We start from the raw sequence: 18,492 nt of genomic DNA on the forward strand, positions 1-18,492 counted from the left end.
CGAGCTCCTTGGAGGGTGAGGTGGGTCTCAGTCTCTTCTGCTGAAGGTAGGGAAATGACAGGGGGAGTTAGAGGCGATGCCAGTCTCTCCTTTAGGGACTGCTTCATGCTCCATGCTGGCAGCCAGGGACCGGCAGGGAGCGGCCGCTGCCCGCACTGGGGATGTTCTCGGCTTCCGAGCAGGGCTGTATTTTCTGACTCTTGGCAGCGATCGTTTTAGATCAGGTGCCCTGTAATTTTCTGGACTTTGCGGAGCCCAAGTAAACCCTCCTTGGAAAGCAGGCCTAGCAGGCCACGAGGGCTTTTCCTATTTAGGCTAATGTCTGTGTCACCCTCAAGCTTGGAGGAATTTTCCAAGCCACTAATTTGTACTTTGCCAGGAGACAGGAGTGATGAGTGGTATTATTTTAGGCTTTCTAAATTGGAGCACCGCTTCTGGGTACTGGCTGTTCTGTCTTATTTCCTTCCACTCTGAGATCTGGCAGTTTTTGTCGTGTTATTTCAAAGGGCAGTTGGGTTTTTCAGAGAAGGGTTGCTGGCTCCTTTTCCTCGGTGTGCTAAATGATGACTTTTGGTTCTGCCATCGGATTCAACAAATATTTATCGTGTGCTTATTAGATGTCAGGCTCAGAGCTAAGTGCTACACAGGGCATAAAGATCGCTGATTCCTGGGTTTACTCATGCATTTGTCTGGCCCTTCAGACAACATTTTTGACCACCTGCTACTGACCAGTTACTGGCAGGTGCGGAACTGGGGCTTTATGTCAATTAAGACTGCATTCTGCTTCCAGTAACAGAAAACCTAAAAAGGTGCCTTGAATAAATAAGGGCTTTCTTTTTTCTTATATATCAAGAAGCCCAGAGTCAGATGCTTATCAGTATTAGCTAATAGGCTCTATTATGTTTGGGATGATATTTCTGCTATTACTAACCCTCTTCCTCATGCTCTCAAGGTGGCTGCTGCACCTCCAGCCATCACGTCTACTTCAAGGCAGGAAGAAGGAAAGCCTAAATGGGCTGTTGGGATATTTTCCTCAAAAAAGCATAAACTTTCCAAGTCACTCTCTCTCAGCCAATTGCCCTTTATATCTCATTGATCAAGACAAAGTGCCTGGTCAGGCCCTGAGGTACAAGGGAACCTGGACAGGGGACAGAACTGCCGTCATCGACTTTGTCATGATATGCTGTCAAACACCCTCTTAGGCTTCTGTTAGTAAGGCAGGAAGAGGGATGGCATTTTATAAACAAATAGTATTTGCAAACATACTAAATGAAAGGGTCAGGGTACTTGCTTTCAGGAATTTACCTTCTAGAGACGGAGGCAGAGGGAAGAGGGGGAAGGGCATTGGTGGAGGAAAACACCAGGGTTGCAAAGCACCTCACGTCAGGAGTTCATTTGGTTTTTAATACAAACCTGTGATGTGGGCAGAACAGAAATCATTAGTCTCATTTCAAAGATGTCCTTGTCTACGGCATGAAGACGCTAAAGATGGCATTTGGGGGCCCCAGGGTAGGGTAGGGTATTTCTGGGAACAAGCTGTAGGTCTGCTGAGTCTTATCAGGTGTTCTCTTTTTATTATTTTTTATTTCAATGTTTATTTATTTATCTTAGAGAGAGAGGGAGAGAAAGAGTGTGTAAGCAGGAGAGGGGCAGAGAGAGGGAGACAGAAAAAATCCCAAGCAGTGTCTACACTGACAGTGGTGCCGAGCCCTACAGGAGCTCCATCCTAGGAACCCTGAGATCATGACCTGAGTCAAAATCAAGAGTGAATCAGATGCTTAACTGAAGGAACCCCCGAGGCGGCCCTCCTAACCTATTCTTAAGCACCTGGAATTTGACACGTGAGGCTTCTGTCCTCTCACCTCCTTATGCCATAAATCAACAAGGGGCCCATCGCCCTGCTCCCTGGCTCGCCATCCCCCTCCCCCACCTGCCTGCCTTCACTCTCCTCACCCACACGCAGGGGCGGAAGCCACCACTGGCGTCAAGGAGGCACTGGACCAAATGTGAAAGCAAACACTGACTCAATGAAAACTTAATCCTGAAAGTCAAATATTTTTAAAGGGAACACAAAGGAGACAGCCATACGCCAGTCTTAATAGCTTTGTCTTTGTGTCTGTCCTACATTGGAGGTCCTTCAATCCCATGGTGCTGGGCGCTGGCTCTTCTACCCAGAGGCAGTGCCAGGTTCCCAACCTCCTGTCCTGGGTACCTTTCAGAAATGAAAGGTCTCAAATTGACTTTCCCAAGAAAGCCGGCTGGATGGGGAAGCAGGAAGCATATTCCTCAAGGCCTGGCTGTGGTCGGTCCGTCTACCCTGGGTTCCTCCAACTCGCTCAGCGACTCACTTGAACGACTAAGAACAAAGGCTACAGGCATGGAAGTCTGAGCTTAGCCCTTTGCACATAGCACATCTCATGTAAGTGTCACAGCTTACCCTATAAAGGTCATTATCTCCATATAACAGAGAAGCACCTTCAAGTTCAGAAAAGTTAAGCAACTTGACCAGGGTCACACAGCTAATCCGAGCAGAACAGGGTGGCAATTTCAGCTCAGGCTTGCCTGATTCCAAACATTTGCTCTTAAGCATTGGACAAACTTGCCTTTCTAGAAATCTCTGATTCGGTGCTGCTCTGTGGACCTTTTTGTGATGGTGTAAATATTATGTGTCTGTGCTGTCTAGCACGGTAACCACCAGCTGCTTAAAATGCAGTGAGAGCAGCAGAGGAAATGGATTTTTAATTTCATTAAAATTTAATTAATTTAAATAGCCATGCTAGGGCCAGTGGCTACTATATGGACAGAAGGCTCTAGAACATTAGCAAAACGAAGGCCAGATACAGTGATTTCCCTCATGTGGCAGACCTTCAGGGCTCCCTGGCTCACACACAAAGGAATAAGTACTTAGGATTGAAAAGTCAATGGGAACGTTTGACCCCAAATTTGCTACTTGGAAATGAATCTATAAATTTCAGGGCCCGGTTTGCTGGCGTTGGTCAGGAAATCAAAAAATGCTCTAGGTATTTTAGGCAGGATGGCACTCAACTCAGTGAATTCATCAGAACCCCTCACCGATAGAAATGCCAATAAATTTGATACTGATACTTTGACTCTGGCTTTTGTATTTGCGAGAGTCGGGAGCAAACACAATTGCGGGAGGCGGTTAATGAGAAGAGCATCTGGTGTGGAGTTACCGATTCTCCTCCATGTCACCTTGTAAAGAAGCAGTAACTGTTCAATTAACGATTATTTCACAACAGTACAAACTGAGTTTAAGAACAGAGACAGGAAGCTCAGGGTGGCAGAGAGCACTGAGAAGAGGCGTTTTTTGAGAAATAAAGGGACCTCATCGCTATTGTGTGAGTGGATAATTCAAAAGAATTGGGGGCAATCAGCCCAGCTGGTCCCGTAAAACATCCAGGGACTGCCTGGGGGGAGCTGAAGATACGGAAATGCCGGACCCTGGGGAGGAAGCTCCAATCACTTCCCCGCCTTCCAGGTTTGCCCAACCTTATTCTCTAAGCTACCTAAGGGCGCCTGGGGGGCTCAGTCAGTTGGGCGTCTGGCTTCCACTTAGGTCATGATCTCATGGTTTGTGGGTTCGAGCCCCGCATCGGACTCTGTGCTGACAGCTCAGAACCTAAAGCTGCTTCGGATTCTGTGTCTCCCTCTCTCTCTGCCCTTCCTCTGCTCCCTCTCTCTCTCTCTCAAAAATAAATAATAAACATTAAAATAAAAAACAAAATAAGCTGCCTAGACCCTCCTCTGCCTCAGACATCCTAGTTCCTTTCTCCTGTATGAATTCCCCATAGACCTGGAAAACCAAGGCTGACATTGCTGAGGGAGACTATGGAGTCCTCTGCAGTCTTCCTGCCAGCAGGCCAGATATTAATCAGATGGAATCAGGGCTCCACCCTTAAGACCTCATTCAGCCTTAATTACTCCCTCAAAAGCCCCATTTCCAAAACACAACCTCTCTGAGGGCTTGAGCATATGAATGTGGAAGGGTCACAAGCATTCAGTCATCACAATAGGCTTCTCATTCATTCTAGGAAGGGAAGAGCTCAAAGCCTCATTCTCTACGTCTCCCATGAAGGATTCTAAGAGTCTCATAAAGAGACAGACCAGAGGTCATACAGGAGGTGTTCATGCCCATCCATGAAAATGGTCTTCCCTCCATCCTAAGAGCATGTGTACTTCAAGCATGGTGGTGCTCGTAAGTGTTTATTATTAAATGAATATGTGGCATTCAGTCCATAACATGGCTCAGATTGTTAAGGCACAGATGAGTGGTAAATAAACTCAGAGCTTTTTAGCGATATGACCCCAGAGCCTGGACAGAATTGCCAGTCAGTAGAGAAGTATTTCCTATCACATGTGCCTTATAAAGGTTTATCCAGAGGACACATTCTCCATACCCACCTGCACTTTGCACATTTGAAAAGGGGGCAATCATTTTCTGACTAATGGAGGAAGGATGTGCAAGCCAGGGTAGTTGTCTCCAGTTCACGTTGATTTCATAATTGTATCCGTGATTGAGAACATGGGTCCCCTGTCATTAACTGTGAGCATCGGATAAAATGTAAATACACAAACTGTTCTTTCCTAACATCAAAACCTGACCTCATTCAATCCCTGCTCCCCCCACCCTCGCTGCACTGATTATTAAAGACTAATGGCAGATGGAGGTGGAGGTGGTGGGAAGGAGGGAATATGGAATCATCTAGAAGGATTCAGCTGTCAGGAAGCAGCAGTGGGGTCGTTGTTGGAAACTTTGTATTGAACTACCATTCCCCCGTTTGCCATTTTCACAACCCTGGTCAAGGAATTAAATTTCTATGAGACTCATTTTGTAAAAGTTAATATTGTCTTCCCCACGGGGCTGTGGTGAGGATCGAATCAGATCACTTTTCTACAGTACTCAACAGCATGCCTGGGACCTAATAAGCGACCCATAAATGTGAGCCTTATCTGAATATGTGATAACACAAATCATTTGAACATGCTTTACAGAACCTGACAGTCAAAGTGGAGCAAATGGACATGATAACAGAGGAATTTCTGTCTTAGATGCTTAGTGGGAACATTTGTCCCCAAAAGACTTGTTTCCAAATAAATCAGTGTCAGTCCATCTAAACAATATGGTTAGATACGGGTTTGCTGTTGTGATTTTAGGCAGAGACAGAGAAACCACTCTAGATGTTGTCAGGAAGGGATTGAATGCAGGGAATTAGGTGGTGAAGAGTAAAATCTCAGTCCTTTCTCCTGCATGTCCTTTATTCTCATGTCACTGCCACACTTACAGAACTTCTGACCCTGGATGTGTGGAGCTGTCTTCTCTGAAACAGCAGCTCGGTGTTCTCTGACTTCCCACAACTCTGACATTATCTACCTACAGATAGCATCAGATTCCTCAAGTCAAGGGCTCGGTCCTACAAGACTAGCCTCCCCTTTGGAAGTCAATTTCATGTACTGGTTGTTACCTGTCCTTCTGACTGATGGTCTGTAGGTCACAGGTTTCCATGACCCCTTCCCCTTTGATTCGTTTGCTAGAGTGGCTCACAGAACTCATGGGAATAGTTACTTATGTTTACTTGTTCATTAAAGGAGATGAGAAAGGATACAGATGAACAGCCAAATGAGGAGATGCATAAGGCAAGCTCTGGGAGAGTCCCAAACACAGGAAGTTCTGTCCCCGGGAGCTGGGGTGTGCCACCATGGTCATTGACCTAGAAGCTCTCTAAACCCAGTCCATCCCCTCTCTTTTCCCTGAAGAATGTAAAGGGGGGGGGGCAGCAAAAATTCCAAGCTTTGAACCATGGCTTGGTCTTCCTGGTGACCAGCCCCCATCCCAGAGCTCACCCGAAGTCACCTCATTAGAACAAAAGACCCCCTAGTGTTCTTATCACTTAGTATTTGACAAAGGTTTCAGGAACTTTGTGTCAGGGATGAAGATCAAATATATATTTTATTATAAATCACAATATCACAGGTGCTCCATAGAACTTTCAGCAAAGCGGGGGCTACAAGCATCAGGGGAAATCATCCGTGATGCCAATCATCGGGATTCAGGCTGTAGGAGGAACTGTAAGAAACTGCCACCCAATGCAGGTGATTCATAGGAAAGTGGAATCACAGGAAATTGGCGAACTTCATAGAACGTCACACAGCGTTCTGCCAAAACCCACACACCTGCCCACCCACGTCCACGGATTATAATCATTCCTGCTTCTCTCCCACCTTCCACATCTGATGTGAGTTCCTGTCATTGGCGGAATCTAAATAATAATCCAGTTGACAAGAAACCTGCAAAATACCGTTGTCGGGCTCCTTACAGCCAATGTGCAGAGGAAAGCTTAGTAGCTAGAGGCTATTGGGCACCAGGAAATCCCACTGGTCCTCATGAATCATGGATTCTGTGTTTGCAAATTCACCCACTCACTCCCTAACAAGTATTTGTAACCCCCCAAACAATATTCAAAGTATTTTCACGGTCATTTGCAGATATGTGCAGACCAGCAAACACTTTGATTCATCCAATATTCAGCTCAGGCTGGACAAAGGGGACACTCCGCCTCCTTGTTTCAGATCTCAGACCATTTTTCAGGCTGTTTAGTGTCATTTTCTTTCTTCGCACTTTTGGGGGGTTTTTTGCTGGTCGTGGTAATTTTGTTATTTAAAATGGCTCCCAAGCACAGTGCCAAGGTGCTGGCTAGAAGTAAGAAGGTGGTGATGAGTTAGACACCCTTGGTTAAGGCAAGCATTATTGCATCGTGCAGTGGTAGTGAATAAATGATATGAACTAAGGTGTCTTCAAACAGAAACACACATAAAACAAAGGTATGCATCGATCAGTTGATAGTCATGTTGTGTCCAGAGGTTCACAGACACCTAACTCTGTATGTATTCTAGAAGCAGTGATCCAGGATTTGCTAGTTCATTGTTTACTGCCACTTAATAGCATGTAACTGCTTTGAATGGCGAGAATGGACTGTAATATTTAGGGCATGATCGGAGATGCTGCAAATGCATCTGTGATACGTTTCGGAGCTGCAGGTCCTCCTCTCTGTGCTGCTGAGGACAAAGAGGCACAAGCTCTGATATCTCGGGATCTCCGTGCGAGGATATCCAGGTAAGAAGAGAAGTGGTTCAGCTGCTGTGACATACTCAAGGTCACCCCCAAGGTCACAATCAGGAGCTGGCTCTGAAATTGAGACTCTAGGAATTCCAGTACGGTTTTCCAAGTTTGTGCGTTTCTTTTGTAGAGACGGTGTGTGCGTGTGCCATTGTGTGTTTGGGGTGGGAGGGTGGCATGTGAAAGAGAAAGAGAGAGAGAGAGAGAGATACAATTTATAGGATAAGTAACCTCTGTCCTGAACCTGGAACGTTCTTCCAACTTGAAAAGGAGGAAGATACAAGAATTCATGCTGTTACCTTGGTGTAAGAAGGGAGATAGCAGGTTTCACCCACTGTCCTCAGGCAGTTACCTTTGCTCTTGTTTTACACATAAAACACCTGAAGGGCACAAAGTTTAAGAGGTTAGCCCGAGGCCACCTTGAGGTCACAAAAACCTGCCTTCTACCTCACTGCCTTTCCTTTTAACTTGGCTGCATTAAAATGCACCTCAGTTGCTTATAAAAGGAGGAATTTGAACTAGCTGATCTCAGAAGTCTCTTGCAAATCTAAAATTCCATGACTTCGGTGCCTCAGTGACTGGCTCAGTCTGTTGGGCACTGACTTAGGTCATGATCTCGTGGTTCGTGAGTTCCAGCCCCGCCATCAGGTTCTGTGCTGACAGCTCAGAGCCTGGAGCCTGCTTCCAATTGTGTCGTCCTCTCTCTCTGCCCCTCCCCTGCTCATGCTCTGTCTCTCTGTCTCTCAAACATGAATAAAACATCAAAATAAATAAATAAAATTCCATGGCTTTCATTCACTGAAGGCTTAACACTGTTCAGCACTAGGCTAGAGGCTGGAGGTGAGCTGGTGAGAAAAGATATAAAAAGAGAACACACTGAATATTCCAGCGTGTGTGAAAACAGAGCACAGGCACATAATGTATATATAATGGTACAGTGTATCCTTTGTGTCTTTGATCAAATGACGCCTCCTCCAGGAAGCCAGCCTTGATTTATTTTATGATCTTAACTGTAGCTTTCACCTGGTTAGCTCATTCATACTAATGACTCATGCTGATTGATTACATATCAGCAATCACTGCACTTTACAGAGAGTTCAAGTTAACCCTCACAACAGAGCTGGGAGAGATGTCCTTCCTGGCTTCATTTTACAGAAGAGGACACTGTCTTTCCTCCTCTGACTCTATCTCTTGTTAACATTCCAGCTTCTGACCACTCTCTCCTTTCTTGAGATGTAGCTTCCCTTTTTTTATTGCTATTTTTTAATGTTTTTAATTTGTTTAATTAAATTCAAGTTAGTTGACATACAGTATAGGATTGGCTTCAGGACCAGAACCCAGTGATTCATCACTTACCTACAACACCCAGGGCTCAATCCAACAAGTGCCCTCCTGAATGCCCATCCCCCATCTAGCCCATCCCCCCACCCACTCCTGTCCAGCAACCCTCAGTTTGTTCTCTGCATTCAAGAGCCTCTTATGGTTTGCCTCCCTCTCTGTTTTTATCCCTTATGATCATCTGCTGTGTTTCTTCAGTTCCACATGTGAATGAAACCATATGATACTTGTCTTCCTGTGACTTATTTCACTTAGCATAATACCCTCTAGTTTCATCCACGTTCTTGCAAATGGCAAGATTTCATTCCTTCTGATTGTCGAGCAGTATTCCATTGAATATACACACCGCATCTTCTTGATCCGTTTATCAGTTCATGAACATTTGGGTTCTTTCCATACTTTGGCTTTTGGAATAGTGCAGCTATAAACATTGGGGAGCATGTGTCCCTTCAAATCAGCATTTTGGTTTCCTTTGGATAAATACCTAGTAGTGCAATTGTTGGGCCATAGTGTAATTCTATTTTTAAATTTTTGAAGAACCTCCACACTGTTTTCCAGAGCAGTTGCATTCCTATCAACAGTGCAAAAGTATTCCCCTTTCTCCGTATCCTCGCCTATATTTATTGATTCCCAAGTTCTTAACTTTAACCGTTCTGACAAGTGTGAGGTGGCATCTGATTGTAGTTTTGATTTGTATTTCTCTGATGATGAGTGATGTTGAGCATCTTTTCACGTGTCTGTTAGCCATCTGGATGTCTTCTTTGGAAAAGTGTCTGTTCATGTCTTCTGCCCGTTTCTTCACTGGGTTATTTTTGGGTATTGAGTTTGATATGTTCTTTATATATTTTGGATGCCAACCTTTTATCAGATACTTCATTTGCAGATATCTTCTCCCATTCTGTCAGTTGCCTTTCAGTTTTGTTGGTTGTTTCCTTTGCTGTGCTTTTTATCTTTATGAGGTCTCAATAGTTCGTTTTTGTTTTTATTTCTCTTGCCTCTGGAGATGTGTCCCATAAGAAGTTGCTGTGGCCATAGTCAAAAGGTTGACGCTTGTTTTCTTGTCTAGGATTTTATGGTTTCTTGTTTCACATTTAGGTCTTTCATCCATTTTGAATTTATTTTTGTGTATGGTGTAAGAAAGCGATCCACTTCCACTTTTCTCAGATGACTACATACTCTACATGGAAAACCCAAAAGACTCCATCAAAAAGCTGCTAGAACTGATCCATGAATTCAGCAACGTTGCAGGATATGAAATCGACATACAGAAATCGGTTGCTTTTCTATACACCAATAATGAAGCAGCAGACGAAGAAATTAAGGAACAGATCCCTCTTACAATTGCATCAAAACCCACAAGATACCTAGGAATAAGCCTAGCCTGAGGTAAAAAGATCTGTACACTGAAACTCCAGAAAGCTTATGAAAGAAATTGAAGAAAACACACAAAAAATGGAAAAACATTCCAGGCTCATGAACTGGGAGAACAAATATTGTTAAAATGTCTGTACTACCCAAAACAATCTGCACGTTCAATGCAATCCCTACCAAAATGCTCCCAGCCTTCTTCACGGAGCTAGAATAAATAATCCTAAAGTTTGTATGGAACCAGAAAAGAGCCTAAATAGCTAAAGTATTGTTGAAATTTAAAAAAACCAAAGCAGGAGGCATCACAATTCTGGACTTCAAGCTATATTACAAGACAGTGTGGTACTGGCACCAAAAGAGACACACAGATCAATGGGACAGAATACGGAACCCAGAAATGGGCCCACAAACGTATGGCCAACGAATCTCTTTGACAAAGCAGGAAACTATCCAATGGGAAAAAAGACAGTCTCTTTGGCAAATGGTGCTGGGAAAGCTGGACAGCGACCTGCCGAAGAATGAAGCTGGATCACTTCCCTTCGGTTTTTATCACCCACCATCTGCTGGTCTTTCTCTGCAGTCTCTGACCATTACTTTTCCATTTTTAAAATGTAGAGTTTATTCTTATCATCTCTGTTAAGGTACAGTTGACAAAGTGTTGACATTTATGGTGCACAATATTATGGTTTAACATATGAATAGGCGTGGGGCGTCTGGGCGGCTCAGTCGGTTAAAGCGTCCGACTTCAACTCAAGTCATGATCTCGTGGCTCGTGAGTTCAAGCCCCGCATCGGGCTCTGGGCTGACAGCTCAGAGCCTGCTTTGCATTCTGTGTCCCTTTCTCTCTCTCTGCCCCTCCCCTACTCACATTGTGTCTGTCTGTCTGTCTCTCTCTCTCTCAAAAAGAAATAAACATTAAAAAAAATCCTTAACATATAAATATGCCTAGGAAACCATACCCCAATGCAAAGAATGAATCTCATCATCACCCCCAAGAGTTTTTTGTGTGTCTGGGCGTATCTCATTGTTTTCTCCACCTGTCTACCCTCAATCCTGGCAACCGCTGATCTGCTTTCTCTGACGGAGTTGAAGCAGTACTTGGCATCTTCTAGAATTATATCTAAATGTGATTTTATACAGTATGTACTTTTTTGTGTCTGTTCCATCAGTGGAACTATTTTGAGATTCAGTTTTGTTGTACGTCTATCAGTAGTTAGCCCCTGTATATCGCTAAGTAGTATTCTATTGTATGGTTTATGATAATTTGCTCATTTGTGCACCTGTTGATGGACATTTAGGCTGTCTCCTGTTTGGGACTATTATAAATAAAACTGCTGTGAGCATTCACAATGTACACGTTTTTGTGTGGACATTTTAAAAGATCTTAAAAAAATTTTTTTTACATTTATTTATTTTTGAGAGACAGATCATGAGCAGGAGAGAGACAGCAAGAGACGGAACACACAGAATTGGAAGCAGGCTCCAGGCTCTGAGCTAGCTGTCAGCACAGAGCCCAACGCAGGGCTCAAACCCACAAACTGTGAGATCATGACCTGAGCTGAAGTCAGATGCTTGACAGACTCAGCAACCCAGGCGCCCCGGATCTTTTGAGTTAATACCTAAAATGACGGGAGCATACAGTGCATGTTTAATTTTTAATGACACTATCCAACTGTCCTTATAAGTGGTTGTGCCTTTTCACCTTCTATCAGCAAAGCTATGAAAGTTCCAGATCTACCATATCCTCGCCAATGCTGGTGGAGTCAGCCTTTTTATTTTAGCTACTTTATTAGGTGTATAATAGTATCACACTGTGGTTTTAATTTTCATTTTCCTGATGACTGGTATATTGAACATATTTTCACTTCTTACTTGCCAGCCTTATGTATTCTTTGATGAAGTGTCTGTACAGACCTTTTGCCAATTTTTTGTTTGTTTTCTTTTGATTGAATGTCAAGAGTTCTCTCCATATTCTGGATGCAAGCACTGTATCGTGTCTCTGTTTGGCAAATATTTTCTCCCAGTCTGTGCCTTTGCTTAATAGCGCCTTTTGAAATGCAGAACTTCTTAATTTTGATCAAAGCCAATGTATTAATTTGTTCTTTTATAGGTGGTGCTTTTGGTATCATGTCTGAGAAGTCATTGGGTAGCCCAAGCTCATCACAATGAATTTCTTTGATGTTTTCTTTTAGATCTTATACCGTTTTAGGTTTGACGTTTAGTTGTGTGATTTACTTTGAGTTATTTTTTTATACACTGAAAAGGATGGATAGATGTGTGTGTGTGTGTGTGTGTGTGTGTGTGTGTGTGTGGTTATCCACTTGTTCCAGCACCGTCTGTGGAAAAGACCATCATTTTCCCTCTGAATTGCTTTGCACCTTGTTGAAAACCACTTTTCCATATACACGTGGGTCAGTTACTGACTCTCATGTCCCATTGATCTAGTTGCTTTGACAAATACCGTACTATCTCAATTATCGTAGCTTTAAAAGAAGTCTTGAAATCCAGTAGTGCTTTCCAGTTCTTTTCCATAGTTGTTCTGCCATTCTAGATACTTTGCTTTTCCATATGAATTTTAGAATCAGTTTGTCAATTTCTACACATGGCTTACAGAGGTTCCAATCGGGATTGTATTGAATGCATAGATCAATTTGGGAAGAATGGGCGTCTTAACAATATGGAGTCTCTGACCCACAAACACAGTAGTTTCCTCCATGTATTTAGTTCTCTGATATTTCTCAGTGTTTTGTACTCTAGTTATATGGGTATTTTCTTTTGTCATGTGTTCTCTGAGCATTTAGTATTTTTTCATGCTTGGTAAAATGTGCTTTAATTTCAAGTTTCCATTGTTCACTTATGGTACATCATATGATGATAATTTTTGTATATTCATCTTGTATCCTGCAACCATGCTAATCTCACGTATTAGGTTTTTAGAGATTTATCCTCTTTTCTACCTCATTCACTGGAGGGGAGGGGAAACTTTTCCTCTACCTCCTTAGGTTCTGTACCTGGAACCAGTGAATTAAACTGATAAAAGAAAGATTAATAGGGGGAAATGAATACAAATTTAATTGCATGTTTAATTCTATACGCAAGGAGGATTCACAGAAGAGTAGTAAAAACCAGAAGAAGCACTTGGATTCAAAAGCTTTTCACCATTTAGCAAAGTGTGATAAGACGTAAGTAGACAAAGCAAAGGGGAGTTTAGGCTTCTAAGGGCTCTAAGTGGTGGGAAGGTAAATCTATGGGGAAACAAAAGGAAGAGAAAGGTTATTTTAGTAAGGCTTATTTGTGCAGACTTGTCTCAATGCTGAGTTTCTGTCTTCTTCATGGCCATAAAAATCCCTTAGAAAGGGGATTTATAGCAGCCTCACTTCTCAGAAATTTCTGGTTTTACTCAGATAAGGGAAGCTCCAAGAAGATTCCTTTCTGCATCTGTTGATTCTAAGTTGCCTTCAGCCCAAAATAACCTGTATGCCAAAGTGACATACTTTTGGGTAGCATATCCCCTTCACTATCATGTCATCTGTAAGAGGGGCGGTTTTACTTCATTCTTTCCTATCTGAAAGTCTTCTCTCTCCCTCTCCCTCTCTCTCCTTTCCTTTCTTCCTTCCTTCCTTCCTTCTTTCCTCTCTTCTTCTCTTCCTTCCTTTCTTCCTTCCTTCCCTCCTTGCTCTCTCCTTCCTTCCTTCGTTTGTTTGTTTCTTTCTTTCTTCCTTTCTTTCTCTTCCTTTCTATCCTTCTTTTGTCCTTTCTTTCTCTCTCTTTCTTCTCCCCCAAACACCCTCCTCTCTCTTGCCAACCTCTATCTTGTCCTGCTCCTAATCCCAGGGGGAAAACATTCAGCCTTTCACCATTTAGAACGATGATAGCTACAAGCTTTGCTTAAATGTCTTTATCAAGTTAAGGAATTTCCCCTCTATTCTTACGTTGTTGAAGGTTTTTATCCATAGTCGATGTTGGGTTTTGTCAAATGCTTTCTCTGCATCTATTGTGATGTTTGTGTGGATTCTCTTTTGAAGTTTGTGAATAAGGTAAATACCTAGGGTTAGAGCCCAGGAAAGACTTCTCTCAGAAAAGAGAAGATGCCCTATCTTGGTAGCACAAAAAGACTTCTCTCAGAGAAGTTACCAAGTGTTACCAAGTGTTACCAAGATGGGGCATCTTCTCTTTTCCCCCATTTCCTGAGGAGAGGAGAAATGTGAACCAGAGTGAGTGTGGGAGGTCTGAAAGGTGAAAACCAAGCATACTTCACCAGTGAGTCAGTCTAGAGACACGGTCTGCATGGAGACAATTCAATGAAGTTGATTGATGGAGTTTGACTGGAGCGTACAAAGAACTCTGAGGAGAGCTTCATGGCATTTGGAGAAGAGATAGGAGAGGCCTCTGAGGGATTGACAGAGGTGGGGCTATGGGCACCTTCAGGACACTTTTCACAGGTCATTGCAATTTCCCTTATCTATGGAAAGGAAAATGTAGCTGAAATTGAGAACTTTCTTACTACTACTAGGATTCCACTGGCCCTTAGCACATGACACATCACCTCCTTTTAGCTCTTCCCTCAAACTGCTCCCTGAGTGATTAGCTTAAATATCCAAATATGGTCATGTCTGTAACTGGACTATGAGACTATGAAGTGTCTATCCCATTAGTGTGACTTACCAGGCCCTCTACAGTCTCTCCCCAACCTACCCATCCAAGACTTCTTCCACTGCTTTCCAGGCACACTCAATGCAACAGAAGTGCCATACATTTGATATTCAGGAAGCAACACACTTTCTGTCTCCCAAGCCTCATACCTTTGTCTGAAATGACTTTCCTCAATTTTCAATCTGTTTCCACCTCTCTCCTTTTATGGTCTCAGGTTCAGAGTGATATTAATCTTAGTTCTATTTCTTCCTTTCAAAATAAATAAGTCAGTGTAACTTATTTATTTTGAGTGAACAAGCATGAGTTGGGGGGTGGGGCACAGAGAGGGGGAAAGAGAGAATCCCAAGCAGGCTCCATGCTGTCGGCACACAGCTCAATTATCCCCAATCACACAATAATGAGATCGTGACCTGAGTCAAAAATTAAGAGTCAGTCACAACCAACTGAGCCACCCAGGTGCCCCTTCATCTCAGTTTTAGTTCATTGCACACTATCATCTGTCCAAGGAGTTGCCTCTAACTCCCAGAACCCAAATAATGCCTTAATGGAGTTGTACAAGAATTTCCCTGGGAGATAGATGCTCAGAAGTAGAAGAAGTCCCAGCTGAAGAACATTCATGTACGTAATTTCACTAAATGTTGAGAGATTGTTCTGCAGAATGGCTGCACCAGTATCTACATCTTTTGCAATTCAGAAACACTTGGCATCATCTGGCTTTCTAGATGGCCCAGTCTGAAGGAATTAATTACCGTGCTTTGAACATATCATCATGTTCTCCTTGGCTTTGAAATGGCATTCTGTCAATTTCCTGTTTGCATCCTTTGCCTCCCTTTCTGTTGCCTTTTGCTTCCTTCCTCACCTAATACTCCCTTCTACAATCCTCATGTGGAACCCAGTTCAAGTGCCACTGCATCTCTGAAATCTTCCCAGACAGATTTAAAATCTCCCCCTCCCAGATGCCTCTGGCATTTTGTTTATACCATGTACAGATGGTTCCCAACTTATGATGCACATTTCAAACTTATGATTTTTTGACTTTACAATGGTGTGAAAGCAATATATATGTAGTAGAAACTAGACTTCAGATTTTGAATTCGAGTCTTTTCATGGGCTGGCGATACACTGTACAATGGTCTCTCATGAGGCTGGGCCATGAGCGAACCACAGCTCCCAGTCAGTGATGCAATCATGAGGCTACCTCACCGCTATACCCACAATACAACCATTCTCGTTTTTCCATGTTGGTACGGTTTTCAATACACTGCATAAGACATTCAATACTATAGCATAAAATAGGTTTCATATTAGATGGTTGTGACCAACTTGTAGGTCAATGGAAGTGCTCTGAGCACATGTAAGGTTTGCTAAGCTAAGCTGTTACGTTGGGTAGGTTAGATGTATCACATGCAGTTTTGACTTACCATATTTTAAATCTACATTGGATTTATTAGGATGTAACTGCACTCCCCATGGAGGTTGGATACATCTCTATATGTATCATGATGCACTGTTGGCATTCACTTCCCTTTTTTTTTTCTTCTACCAGAAAATGAAACAGAGGTAGATAATAGCACTATTTCTTATCAAAAGATATAACACAGGGCTTGGCACAAAGCTAGATCTCAATCATGTTTAATGAAAGGAAAGGGAGATTTGTACATATTTTCCATGATTAAAATTGTCATAGGTTAAGTCAATCAAACTGAATAGAACTCAACATAGACATATAGGTTCTCCAACAGCGTGATATCGGAAAGAGGACAGTTACATTCAGAGGACAATCCCACGTCCAAACTCACTGCTCTACAACCACATGCATTCACAGTGTTTGTTGACATTGGACCAAAAGGTATCACACTGAATTCAGATGATTGGAAGGACAGATTTGTTAATTCAGCATCTCAGGACACTGCCAACTACATTCATGTCGATTTGCAAAGCTACCATTCCAGGTAGAGGTGACATCTTGAGGGGATGCACTTGGAGCTCCAGAATCGCTCAGGAGAAAACAAACACAGGGTTTAAATGCCATAGGTGGCGATGTTGCCCAGTGAATATGGGCAGGATTGTCCTTCAAGCTACATAAATAAGGACAAAAATAAGCTCTTTTTTAGGAGAGAGGTCACAGTTTCTATGGTTGGACAGACCTGCCCAAAGGACATCAATGCAGTCTGCTGCCTTGCAGCCCTGGTGTAGTGAGGGCTCTAGACTCTGAGATTGGCCAGGTCCTCCCAGAGTGATTCTGAGGAGTGGCCAGCACACCAGGCATGGAATGTGCAAGTCGGGGGGCATCCCTACCGCAGCTGCTGCCTGGGGTGTGAGGAAGCAGCATGTGAATGAGCAGGAGATCACCACTGACTTCAGGAGGCAGTATTTCCTTGTGGCCTTTGGGAACTTCTGATGACATAATGTTTGTTTAGGTTTGGTCATGGGAGATGCCAAAATGGTAACCAAAGGAGAAGAAATAGGGATGAAAATTCAGATATTGAACTGACCCATAGGAATTAATCTATTTGTTTGTTCATTTGTTTGTTTAGAGAGTGTGTGTGCATGAAAGGGGTGGAGAGAGAGAAGCCCAAGCAGTCTCCACTGACAATGCAGAGCCCAACATGGGGCTCAATCCCAAGAACCATGAGATCGTGACCTGAGCTGAAATAGTCAGATGCTTAGCCAACTGAGGCACACAGCTGCCCCAGTCAGTCTTAATAATTGATCCCTAAACAGGCCTGGGATAGCTGGATGAGGCATTGATTTCCAGCTTTGTCTGAGGTGGATGAAAAGTTTGGGATGAGGATAGACCCAACATGCAGGCTGGTAGGTGCACCTCAGTCCTTGGGCTGAGAAAGTCAGCTGGTAAAGTGTGGAATTCCAATTTTTCACACAACATCTTTAAGACACGTTTGATTCTAATACTATATCCACTTTACAGAATGTATAATTGAGACACAGAGAGAATAGTGGTTCCCTGCCAAACATCATTCATTCGTTCATTCATTCACTCATACAGTGAATATTAAGTATGGGTCCACCGTGTACCAATCCCTGTGTAGCCTTCGGAGATATATGGCAGAGAATAGGACAGAATGGGTCCCTGAATACATAAAATGCACACACCTGGTTATCAAAGATCATATGTAATTATAACCATTATAAAGTCTCCTAAGAAAAAAGAACAACAGTCCAGAAGGGTAGAGAGCTGGCAGGGTTCCAGCTGGTAGAGGTAGTGAGCTTGTCCTGGAAGGAATAGGCTCTCTGGAGAAAAAATGGTTCAACTGAACTCCAATGAACAGGCCGTCTCAAGAAGAAGGGAGGTAGGGAGGTCTTGAAGAGCATTGCTGGCCTGGGGAACAGTATGTGCCATGGCCCCGAGGAAAGAGAACTCTGTACACTCAAAGAATGGAAGCCCGGTGTTGCGGCTGCCTGTGTGTGACAGGGATAAAGAAATTGCTGTCAGCCAGACTTCACAAGGCCATGGCATCTGTAAGAAGAATTTTCTGTTGACCCTCTAGCCAGTGGGAAGATGTTAAGGAATATCAAGAAGGGAATGCCATTTTCTACTCTGTGTTTTCTGGCTGTAGCCTGGAGAATGGGTGATGGAAGCCAGAGGTGATTCCCATGGACCAGTTAGGAGGCCATTGCAATGGTCCAGTTGAGAGATGCTTGTGAGTTGGATTAAGGTGAAGGCAGGAGTGCTGGTCTCAAGTGAATATCTTCCAACATATCACTGAGCATTTAAATACATGGGGCCAGACAAGGGACAAATGAAAAGACAAAGACAAGGGGAAATGGACCCCCAAGAAGGTATGAGCAAGTGTTTTTAGTCTTCTGCCTGCAGAGCAGTGCTCAGGAATAAATGGCGGGGTGGAGGATTCAGAGTGGGCAGATCCTGACACCTCGTGTGACTGTCACCTCCCTGTGGCCCATCTTGTCATCCTTGTAACTGCTGCCATGGCAGCTGGTAGGTGGGTGCTCTGGGGCTATCAGCGGGAGGTGACCAG

This window comes from Suricata suricatta, chromosome 8 (assembly GCF_006229205.1).
Source record: "Suricata suricatta isolate VVHF042 chromosome 8, meerkat_22Aug2017_6uvM2_HiC, whole genome shotgun sequence".
Taxonomy (NCBI): Eukaryota; Metazoa; Chordata; class Mammalia; order Carnivora; family Herpestidae; genus Suricata; species Suricata suricatta.